This window comes from Mixophyes fleayi, chromosome 2, assembly GCF_038048845.1.
Source record: "Mixophyes fleayi isolate aMixFle1 chromosome 2, aMixFle1.hap1, whole genome shotgun sequence".
Taxonomy (NCBI): domain Eukaryota; kingdom Metazoa; phylum Chordata; class Amphibia; order Anura; family Limnodynastidae; genus Mixophyes; species Mixophyes fleayi.
In genome coordinates, this window is record NC_134403.1 from 323,985,113 (window position 1) to 323,997,195 (window position 12,083).

A 12,083-nucleotide genomic window follows, 5' to 3' on the forward strand; every position below is an offset into this window, starting at 1 on the left:
CAGAAGACATGGAGTCATTTTTATTTTATTGCTAGAGGGGATAGTGGAAAACATTCAAATGCTGGTGTTACTTTTGAAACAATATAATTCTATGTTTACACAATATTTCTGCTGGCATGGAACACCACTTATATACACTCTACATTTAATATAATACATTATTAACACATGTTAAAAATTCATGTGAACTTTAGAAATAAATCTTTAGATTTCATTGATAAGTGGTATGTTTATTAATCTTAGGTTTGAGCTTCTTTAGACAATCTGAAATTAACTGCTTGAGATACAGTCGTGGTGCCTTGAGAATTAACATAAATGTTTTAGGTTTCATGTGTGCACTCTCACTATCCTGCTGGTCAGGATTGGAGCAATGATAATTAAAAATATATATTGAAAAAAATCTTAAAATGTAAGATTTAGATAACTCAAATGGGCATAAAATTGTACTTAGCCCCATAATATTCATGCGTTAACAATTGGGACACAAATAGATATGCCCCAGATCCACCCAGGCCACATCCCCAATTTGCAGGAAAATGCTCTTAATTTTCTGTCTCCAATATAGAAAAGCATGTCTGGCTTGGATAAAAATATCCTGCCCTACAAATGCTAGGAATGGAAGTTGATCAAATAGATATGAGTATCTCAATTGTTAAAGAGTTATATGAATGAGTAAGTGTGATGATGATGGATGACAAGAATAGTACTTACTTCTGTGAGAAGTTATGTAGCTGTCAAAGGGATTCTGCTTAATTTGATAAGTGATCTTATCTGTAGTAAACCACGATAATATGCCTCAATAGGCAAGACACAAAAGTTAAGTTTACATTACTGGGAAATATGCATGGTATGAAATTTGTGGAATTGCCAATAAGAAAGGAAATTGTTCTGTAATGATAAAAGTAGCTGTTTTCTTAGGAAAATATTACTGTACATTACTGGATCTATAGATGGATGCATTTACCTCTATATCCTGATTAAATATCCTCCATCTGCTCCTTTATTCAAAGGTCATAAAGCCCAGTGTAGCTGTGAAAAGCCAGTGCTTTTATATAAAATGATGCACATTACATCACAGATGGTTTCTGGTCTCTGTTAAATTGTAAATAATACTCATTGTGTATCTCCAAGAGTTTTGCACATCAGTTGGGTCTCGCTTGATAACATCTTTTGTTCCATTCATTCATAATAAACTTCAATCCTGCTAAGAATGAAGTAAGAGCTGCGCTCATACCTTCACCGTAAAACTAAACTGACTTTCATGTCAGAGAGTTGGATTTATCTTAATATCCCCATTAAGGCTGTTATTATCAAAACCATTAGCTGTTATTATTAGTTAAATATTTTTTTTTTATAGAATCCACCTCAAAAAAATGTTTCCTACAAATACCCTTTGGTAATGGGATTATGGTATATTGTATATCTTACTGGTAGATACTGTCAAAGTCGAATAATTGGATGAAAGAAAGTATATTGATTAATATTGTTTTACCGTGCGATTGCAATCAGTATTCCATGTGTCATGGCGCAATCGTACGATAAATAACGCACGCATACACTCGCACTTACACATTCACTTATATATATAGTTCACATTTATTAAGGTTTCAATCCACATTCATTTGTCAAATATATTAGATTGTTTATTTTTGCATATATAATACTGTAGTAAAGGTATTTATGGTTCAGGTGTTTTAAAAGGTAAAGAGTTTGGTCTCATATTAAAGCTTATTTCACCAGCATTAACCCGGTGTGGACGGAATAGCGATCGCATCCAGCGATCGCAAGATACAAGCAATATGAGATTAATGCTCAAAAATACTTTTGTGTGGGTCAGTTTGAACTGGTCATTCAGAGTCAAAACATGTGAACAATGGAGTGGGGGAAGTCTCCCCTCACCCTTTGTAAAGATCAAATGAACTGACCTATACCTTTCAAGGAACTGGAATATCATTAACCCTGGACCAATGAAGACCTCACTAAGTGTTATCTGTACATTATATACAAGCATGCTGGCTTTTGTTCTACCTCTCTTTGATCCTGGCAACGTGAGAGCATGACTGTATTCACTGGAGCAGGGTGAACACTATAAGGAAGATGTAATGCATTTGGTAATTTTATACTTTCCTGCTTTAATGTAACATCTTTAATATGTAATAATGGCTTGCTGTAAAATCCTGCTATATTTTGCAATTAAATACATTGTGCGTTGGAACCACACAATCACATTGGACAATGTTTTACTGGTAAGCAATAAAATTACTTTAATAATACAGATGGTGGACCTTTCTCTACTACTCAATAGTTTTGCCTGTGCTCCTTGAGACAGTGAGATTGTAAATAGGAATTGCCATTTTTGATAAGCAGTAAATCCTGCTCTGTGGAATTCTCATCTGATTTTTTTTTCTTTTATAAAACTAGTTGCTCATTCTATAGGGCAATATTTATAGTCAATTGGTATGGAATATTGTACAAAAGAAAAGACAGCTTTAAAAATTAACAGATGACAAATATCATACTCACAACTAATGGTTTAGAAATACATAAATAATTTTTAATTCAGAAATAATGCATTATAAAACATTGTCTTTTTTCCACTATGTTAGACTAAAATGAGAATTTGTGTGAAATGTTTCCTGTAGGAAAGTTATGTCAATAGATTTTTCCTGAGTTTGCTAAAGATTTCGCTCCTTTTGTTTGCTGGGTTTAAACCTCTGGCATTTACTGTAAATAAATTAAGGGTGGTGATTACTGACCATTTGTGGAAGATTTTCTAATTTACAAAAGAAATAACTTTAAATTAATAGATGTAATTTACAAAGGAAGGAATGAACTAAATAGAGTAGTTTACAATGGAATTAACCGCCTTTGCCAGTGGCTAATCATCTTTTGTTGTAATGTAACATATAAAATCATCTACAGTGATAACAATTGAAATATAACTTGTATATGCTTAGCTATACAGTATATATAATAGAAAAATATCAATTCTCAATACAGGAATGGGGAGATGGATAAAATACTACCAAATAATGTATTCTGGAATGTCTAGAGATTTTTCTATTATATCTGGGAATCTCCCTTCATTGTAGCTGGAAAAGGATCAATAGAAAATAAACTATAAAAACCACGTGTATATATATATATATATATATATATATATATATATATATATATAAATAAATAATAATATTAGGCAGTGAGGACATATAGGGAGGAATTCATATGCTAATGATGTGCCACAGAGTGACTGGGTGCTCAGGGTGAGGTATCATCACATTCCTTGCCCCCATAGATGTGCCCAGGAAAATCTGCGATGATCAGGTACCATATTACTTGGTAATGAGAGCAATCAGACATCACGGTGATGTCTGGCAGTTCAACGCTAGCAATTGAAATCCCCAAAATAGTATCAATAAATGTAGGATAGGAATCCTTACCTGCAGTGAGCTTTGTGATGTAATAACATTCGCTAAGATCTCTGCCCCCACCTTGTAGTATGTACATAGTTTGGTGTACCAGTAGTAAAGGCACACAGTGAGCATTACATTTGGTAGACAGATTGAAATTTTGCAAGGCGATATGTTTCTCATTTATTATTTGTGATGTTTCCATCTTTGGCTCTGCAGCTCTTGCAAAACCGTATGAATTAGTCTCAAACCAAATCACTTTAATGTAGCAGCTGCTTGCAAGTTTAACTCCAGGATTCATGCAATTTGAGTTAAATTATAAAGACAAGATGCAAATGTGTGCTTTGTTTAAAGGCTATAGATTAAATTTAGTATTAATTTGCATAATGTAGGCAGTATTGACCTTCTTGTAATATGAAAATGATTAAAGTGTCTAAATGTAATAAAATGCTTTTTGCCAAGGGTATCTGGTTTAATTCATTAATGGTAGTCTAAACCAATGTTCTCACATGGGAGCTAGTTGATGTGATGTGATGTAAAAACAAGCACAACACAATTCTACCATCAAAGGGCCATACATGTTTTTCATGTTTCCCAGTCAAAAGGGCAATTTGAAGAGATTTGTAGAAACTAAGTGAAGACAGTCTCAAAAGAAATGTGTATTTCGATCTACATTGTACATATCATTTAGAGGTAAATCCTGCACTGATTCAGTTGACATTCTAGAGATATTCTACAGGTACAAAATAATCATTTGCACTTGCCTATTCCCACTGTCTGTTTTAAGGCACTTAAGAAACAATCCACACCTACATGACGCATGATATAAGTCAGTTTATAAGCAATCAGAAACAGAGTGCTGGAAAAGAATCTGGAAGAAGACAAAAATGATGCATTACGTTTAGTCACTCGCCCTAAATCATCTGTCTTCCACCAGGTGATGAACGCTAAAGTAAGTTACCATGTGATATCTACACAGGCTATGAATCTATTAATACACTCAATGTGCATGAGCCCCATAGATATAAAGATCATCTCATATAAATGACTTAGACTATGCTTAGATTACCTTGGTTTCTAATGCATGGGATCTGCACAAGTTTACATTGACAAGAGTGTGAAAAACACATTTCAGAACAATAGCAACCATGGGAATATTTATGCTGCAGGAAAGAGCTGTACACAAATATGTGCTAAGCACAAACACAAAAGCAACAAAAAAAGAAATGCTTATTTGCAATCCACCTGTCAACTGTAAATGGGTTAATAATGATAAAATATTAACTCTCAGATTGCCTTTTCACCCTCATTATGATAATTGTGCCTTCTGCAGAGTCCCTGTGATGAAAACAATTTCTAAAATGTCATCACAATTTATTTAATTTGCCATTAATCCATGCATGTCTGGATAATCACTGTTTCTTATGATTTTTAACATTAATCTGATGTTATCCGTAGCGTAATCAGGTTAATTAAAAAAGAAACCACAGCATCAAGTCATAACACTATCCTGATCTGTGTAAATATTGACTTACTATGGGAGCATAAGACCGCCCAGGGCTTCTCTGAGGCATTGTGCTGTGCGTACCTTATTCACAGTAAGCAAGTTGAATACTAATATGTCTGCTGCTAAAAGATAAAGAACCAGCACAATGTCACAAGTTCAGCAAGTTTCTGTGTGTAATCCAGTGTTTCGGGACGCTTCATATTAATTTACCAAGGCATAATAATACAAAACACATCTGAATATTTTGTTTCTTTATTTATCTACATAGTGTGGAATGGTACCAGCCATGGTGAACCAGGAACCAAAAGAAATTAATCTAATGAGAGTTGGCTGAATATATTATGTGTGATGCTAAAAGCCACACACACACACACACACGCACAGCAATGTTTAAGCACATATTTGTGTACGCATGCATAATCATATCCCAGCACTAAATACAGTTTTATATATCTCACACTATGGGGTCTATTTAATAAGACCTGCCCATAATGAATATTTTCTATGGATGCTTATCACAGTGATAGAAAATCTTCTTTCGCCCAATTTCGCCCAAAAAAGGTTGTTAGGTCAGCTGAGTGATGCTCAGCTCCCCAGCGATATTGGCTGGCGGCCATAAGGGGACGTTTACTGTTCACCAGGCTGCTGTAGTGTCCTGCACTGGAACTGGAAGCCTAGACTATTGTTCCAGATTAGAAAAAATAAATAAATAAAGTAAAAAATAAATAAATAAGAAAAAATTTGAGAAAAGTGAAAAACTTAATTTAAAAAAAAAATAATTGAAATTTATTTTATTAATAAAGCATTTTCTCTGGTGCTAACCCCCGGCTATCGCTATCCTGGGAGAGCAATATCGATAGGAGAAGAGAGGTGGTACTTATATAAGCTTCCCCTATTTGATAGACTCCTTTGAGTGAATTATTGTATTTTTGGAAGTTATATAAATAGTAAAGGCCTGATTTAGAGTTGAATGTAAGTCTATTTATGTCATATAAAAATGTGCAATGTTTGTCACACTGCACCTATATTTAGAGTTGATTGTATATTATACTTCCACCTATTTGTGCTTGGAGAGGTGGATCATGGCAGGCATGTGTAAGGTCTGCAAAGTTCAGTAGGGGTATGGGGACACAAGTCAACTGCACCCCTTAAGTAGACATCTGATTATCACTTACATTTCTTCTTAAAATATTCTTTTAAGTAGGGATATATTTTAGTGTCCTACAGGAATGGTACAATTTCCAAAGTTGATGATGATGATGGCCAAATGTTTGTGCTATTTTACAGTTGCATGTACCTTATGAGCAACTCAAATACGGCCAGAGAAACATAAGTGTATGGTCGCATTTTTGTGTGTACTGAAAAAGACAAAATTTTAAATTTAATTTTAAATCAGCCACTAAATACACATTGAATGTAGGACACACATATTTCAGGTTATGCATATCCCCAGGCAAACTATAAACAAAGAAAAAACTTATGACAGCGCTGCAACTGGTCAAAATATAACCATGCCAAACACAATGCTGAAAAGATATATTATTATAGAGAATTGATTTATATATAAACAGTATTACAGCTAAATAGATGAAAGAGTGTCTTAAAAATACACATATGACACACATCTAAAAATGACTGAGTGTGAGCTCAAGATGATAAAAACAAACACAAGTGTAAGTTGTGATAACAAAGCTGTTCCAATAACTTTGAAAAATGATAAAACTCAAGCACTCATTTGATTTTGTAATCTCCAAGATCACTAATGAGAGTTCAACTAAGAAAATGACATGTAGAGACTCTTAGGGAAAGTCGTGTATATCCCCAGGGCCTGAAAAACACTCCCCAATCCTACTGCTCTGAAAAGAGCTGAGCAGTGTGCTATTTTGAGCGGTGCATGCATAGTAGAGGCTGGGAGGTTGCATCTGCATCACCGGGCTCCTCGCCAAACTTCTGCCTCTGGACATTGCGTATAAATCAATATCCATATTTTGACAGCATGAAATAAGACCAGAGCAAAACAAACTGTGAAGATACAGGGTTTATCTGGCCTAATTCTACCCAGTTCACGTTGGCTGGGAGTGGCTTACAATGCCAGGGAAGCCTTCCCAGTACCTTCTAGGGTTCCTAAAGTCACTCAGGCAAATGCAGTTAGAAAGTACAGCAAAACATTTTTTGTAATAGAAAGAATCACTAGAATATTATATTTGAATAGTAAATAAATGCCAGGCAGGTTTACCACATTTTCTGTCCCTTACTCCAGTAGCTTAGGGAGCTTCGGTCACCTGGATGTCCTGCCTTACAGAATCCAAGACCCATGGATTTCTTCTGAGCTGCAGACCTACCAGCTGAGTCAGGCAGAAGCCTAGACCTCAACGCTGAAGTGCTTCCCAGGATCAAATCCAAAAACAGCCACAACCTCCCTGTGTCTCACTCTATCCTCCAGCCCCTGCAGTTTTTCCATCCTGCAAGGGTTGGGTCAGGGGTGGCCTTAGATAGTGGGATCCTCTAATAGTGGCTGTCTGTTAAAAGGGCTGATGACTCCCAGGAGTCTGGTGGAATACAACCTGAGACAATGCGGACATACTCAATTTAATTAAGGGGCAAGGCAAGATGATTAAATGACACTCCCAGTAATAACTCCTTACAAGCTTTTTTTCAGCAAGACCTAGCTTCCAGCTGTTCAGGACTTCCTTTTGGAAAAGGAGGGGGAGACTGAATGTAGCTACAGCCACCTCCCCTGCATCCTGGACCCCACTTGATCCTTATCCATAACCCACCTAACTTCAACTTAAGAACAATGTATAAGATCATCATTGCAATATCAACAATATAATACACAATATACACTTTTACAATGAGTAACATATAGTGAAAAAGTCTCCTATATAGGCATGGCTACAATGTCCCCTTATCCAAATGTAATTAGACACTGTATTTGTGCTCTGGTGAGCTGAGGAACATTGCCAGGCCTTTAAAAAGTACAACCAACAGTCCACATTTTGTGAGAAACAAGGAACAGGCTGGTTAAGGTGTTATCAAACTCATTTTGCAACAAAAACCCACAGCATTCCCCTGATATGTTGTTGTGCATGCTATACATATGTGCAGTATTATTTATTAGAAGCGTTGTCATTAATGATACCCAGAGAGATTAGTAGTAAATAATATATAAATTTGCACAAAGGTAGAAAATTCTAAAGGATAAGGCATATGAATATGTTGTGTGTAAAATAGGTTAAAACAGACATACATGTGGGGGTAAATGTATCAATCTGCGAGTTCTTCAACACCCGCGTGTTCAGCCTCTTACGCGATTAAATTTCAAGCGGCGCTGCATTGTAAAGGGTTAACTTCCCTTTACAATGCAGCGCCGCTTGAAATTTAATCGCGGAAGAAGCTGAACACGCGGGTGTTGAAGAACCCGCAGATTGATACATTTACCCCGTGTTGTGTTTCTTTTGAATACATGGTACCATCAAGTGCTTGACACACTGTGCATCGATCGTGATGTTCACCGCTAAGCACGCTGCAAATCTGCAGTGTTACTTTGAAGTTGGAGCGGTAAATACAGTTCAACACTTTTATTTTAGGTATGAAGGAAGAATCCATACTTATTCACATGAGCTTTAATTATATTGAAATGGCTTAGTAAAAACTGAAACCACTTTTCTGCAAGTTTGTTCTTATTTACGCTGCAATGATGAAGTTGTTAATCAGACTGATTGTAGAAATAACAGGCATAAAGGTGAAAAAGGGATTATATGACCCTGAAGTATTTGTTCTCTGTACTAGCCAGTATGTGAATATCTTATTACTAACTAAGTTTCATACAATATTATTTCCATTGTTAATCTTCTGAAATTAAACTACCTGGTGAATCCCATAGATCAGAACACTTTGGTTCAATTTATATATTATACTTGGTTACAGAACAATACTGTTTCTGCATTACTAAATATATATGTAATTTTTCTCTTAGTCTTTTACTTAATTTTATGATTCATAGAGCAAAGCCACAGGTAAAAGGTTCTTGTTAGGTCACATAGTTGCTTCTCCAAGGCAAGATGGCAGCATTTGTATTTATTTATTTTTTCGACAGACCGGATAGGTGGCAGGAGGGGGCCATTTCTGTGGTTTATGGTCTAGTCACAATTATTTGATTGTTTTCAAAGGAGAGTAGAGCACAAGCTATAAGGAGTTCCTATTTGTTTGAGTTCATGATGTGAACTGCTCAGCCACCACTTTCAGTGGAATGCAGGCTACTCAGTCTATTATTAACCTAATTATTTGCAAGTACTGGCACTTATTTAACAACATAGTGTAAAGAGCACAATGTGCAGTAATGCATAACAACCAATCAAATGTCAGCATTTACAAGATGGGTTAGTGTGGACCTGTACTCAGCATCATGGACGTTTTAAGAAATTAGTGGGCCTGTATGCAAGATTAGTGCACACAGGCCCATGAGTCAAGGAAGCCCCATATCACCCACCTTGCACCAATAGTTTTATACTGCTGCCTGAATTTTTTTTTCCTCCCTAGAAGGACCTCTGCTAATGTCTTTGCTACATCAGTGCGACTTTGTGGCCCTGCCCCATGCCTCTCACAATGCACCAGTTTGAAAAATCATTCTCAATCCTCTCTTCCATACTCCCCAACCAGATTTAATGCATTGTTTGATGGAAGATCCATCTATCGTCACTGAGTTGTCAATTCAGGGGCCAGGATGGGAGGAAAATATTAGCCTCTCCTTCAAGGGAGGGCTGGCAAAGTTTATCCCAGGGGGCAAGACTTGACTCAGCAGCCCATTTGAAAGGAAAATGTAGGTGGCTCAGTGACCCAGCCCAAGGTAGTCCATATGGGATTGGTCCAGGGGGTCCCCTGTCCCCAAGCCCAGCCAGGCTCTCCTGGTACCTCTCACCATTGGGTACAAGGGTAAAACTGTTAAAATATAGTTCCAGCTCTTGTGGCACTAAAAGCACCACCATGCACTGACAGCCCATCTTGCTACAAGTGCTTCTGCTGTAACTATTAACTAAGTATTGCCCCCATTTAAAATGACCACGAATTTCCCCCCTCTGAAAATATATATATTGTCACCATAAATAACAAATAAATAATTTTGGCTATCATATATAACTAAATAATGTCCCCATAATTATTAAAATCTGCCCCCTTAACAAATACTTAAAATCTCCATAAACCAATGATAATCCATATGTTAAACAAAACACAATGAATGGATAGAACACTCCAGAGGAGCATGCAATACTAAATTAATTAAGCTCAATAGTTAATAGCAGCACAGACAGACAGGAGCACCATTCAGGAGCGTAGACTTATTTGTAATTAGTTAAAAGTCAGATAGCCAATCATGAGTGTCCAGTTACCTGTATTATGTCTGTTCAGTGTTTTTTTTTCTTGCTATTTAATGAGTTGTTTTGCCTTTACTAAATTGGATGGTTTACAAACAACATTAAAACCTATGGTGTGCTCATACCACACTTTAGTGAATTTCCCCCAGTCTCTAAACAAGATGTGATGCAACACATATTTTTCTCTTCAGAAATTTGAGAATTAATAGTTGCAAAATGAATTTTTTACCTTTAACTTCTGTATACACTTATGAGTAACATACAATAGTCTTATACAGCGTCTATTTACTAAACTGTGGGTTTGACAAAGTGTAGATGTTGCCTACAGCAACCAATCAGATTCAAGCTGTCATTTATTTAGTACATTCTACAAAATAACAGCTAGAATCTAATTGGTTGCTATAGGCAACATCTCCACTTTTTCAAACCCGCAGTTTAGTAAATATACAACTTAGTCAACAAGTCATTTTTAAATGATTAACAGTTCTTTGTAAACCAGTTTGTAAAAACAAAGTTGTTTTATTTTATGTGGTATTACACTACTGTCGTGAGCAGAGGTTATTTACTGATAGCACAAAAAAACGTGAAAACAGCATGATAACGTTTTAAAACTATTTAGATTCTTTGCAAAGCTGTGTAAGTTGACTATCATCTACTTTATTGGTTCTGATATGTTGCTGTGGTTTGAAATAAATGAAACATGACATCATCTTGATAAATAAAACATCATATCTATAAGTATTGTGTTGATGTTACGCCCACATGCTGAGTCTACATATTGCTTTCAGGCTGTTTCTCCCAGCATGGTGTTGATATTACCCATACTCTCTCCAATGCAAAGATATGTTATAGTTTTATGTACTGTTTATTATGTCTTCAGCAGCACATAATGCAAAATTGGAACAATACAGAGAAGGTTAGCATGTTGCATGGGCAAGGGTGACACACAAATTCATGAAGCATTAAATATTTTAGACATTCTACTCTGGACAAAAAGGAAATCTATGAAACAACATACCTTTAGATGGTAGTGCATGAAACCCAAAAAGCAAAGAATAGAGTGGTCAAATATTTTATTAGACTCCCGATGAAGTCCATGACAAAGGTCGTTGGATGTCCTCCACGTTTACGTCATAACACTTAGGGCTAGATTTACTAAACTACGGGTTTGAAAAAGTGGAGATGTTGCCTATAGCAACCAATCAGATTCAAGCTGTCATTCTGTAGAATGCACTATATAAATGACAGCTAGAATCTGATTGGTTGCTATAGGCAACATCTCCACTTTTTCAAACCTGGTGTTTAATAAATATACCCCTTAGAAGCTTCACTAAGCAGAAGTGTGTTATCTGGCAGCCAATTTGTCACTGTTTCTGTTTCTGTACCCGGAAATAAGGTGGCTTAAGTGTAAGCAACATTTCTCCAAATAATAAAGTTATGTTTATTTTCTACACGAGTGGCCTTTTTCTATACTTTTTTTCCTCCCTAGACATGACTGTGAATGTATGTGCAATACAGGGAATCAATTTTCCTTTTATAAGATATCCGGAGTTCAGGTATTACTCCAGGATGAGGTAAACACAAACGAGTTTTATTCAGATAAGCAAGTCTATTGAAAATGACAATATATATCACCATAGTCCAGTGGTTCCCTGGGGTGCCACAGCGATCTCGTAGGGGTGCCGTGGCAGGGCCAGTGGTAAGCAAGGCGCGGGACTACTTGGTAATTATTTTGGCTTAGGGGTGCCTTGAAAAAATTATAGAGACGCTAAGGGTGCCTCGAACTGAGAA

The 12,083-nt window shown here is 36.2% G+C and overlaps 1 non-coding gene across 1 annotated transcript; it reads left to right on the forward strand.

Moving 5' to 3' along the window:
* The first annotated feature begins 11,162 nt into the window (after positions 1-11,162).
* LOC142141833 (U6 spliceosomal RNA) lies at positions 11,163-11,266 on the forward strand. Its single transcript, XR_012688872.1, has one exon. It is a non-coding gene; the product is annotated as a U6 spliceosomal RNA (small nuclear RNA).
* The last annotated feature ends 817 nt before the right edge of the window (positions 11,267-12,083 follow it).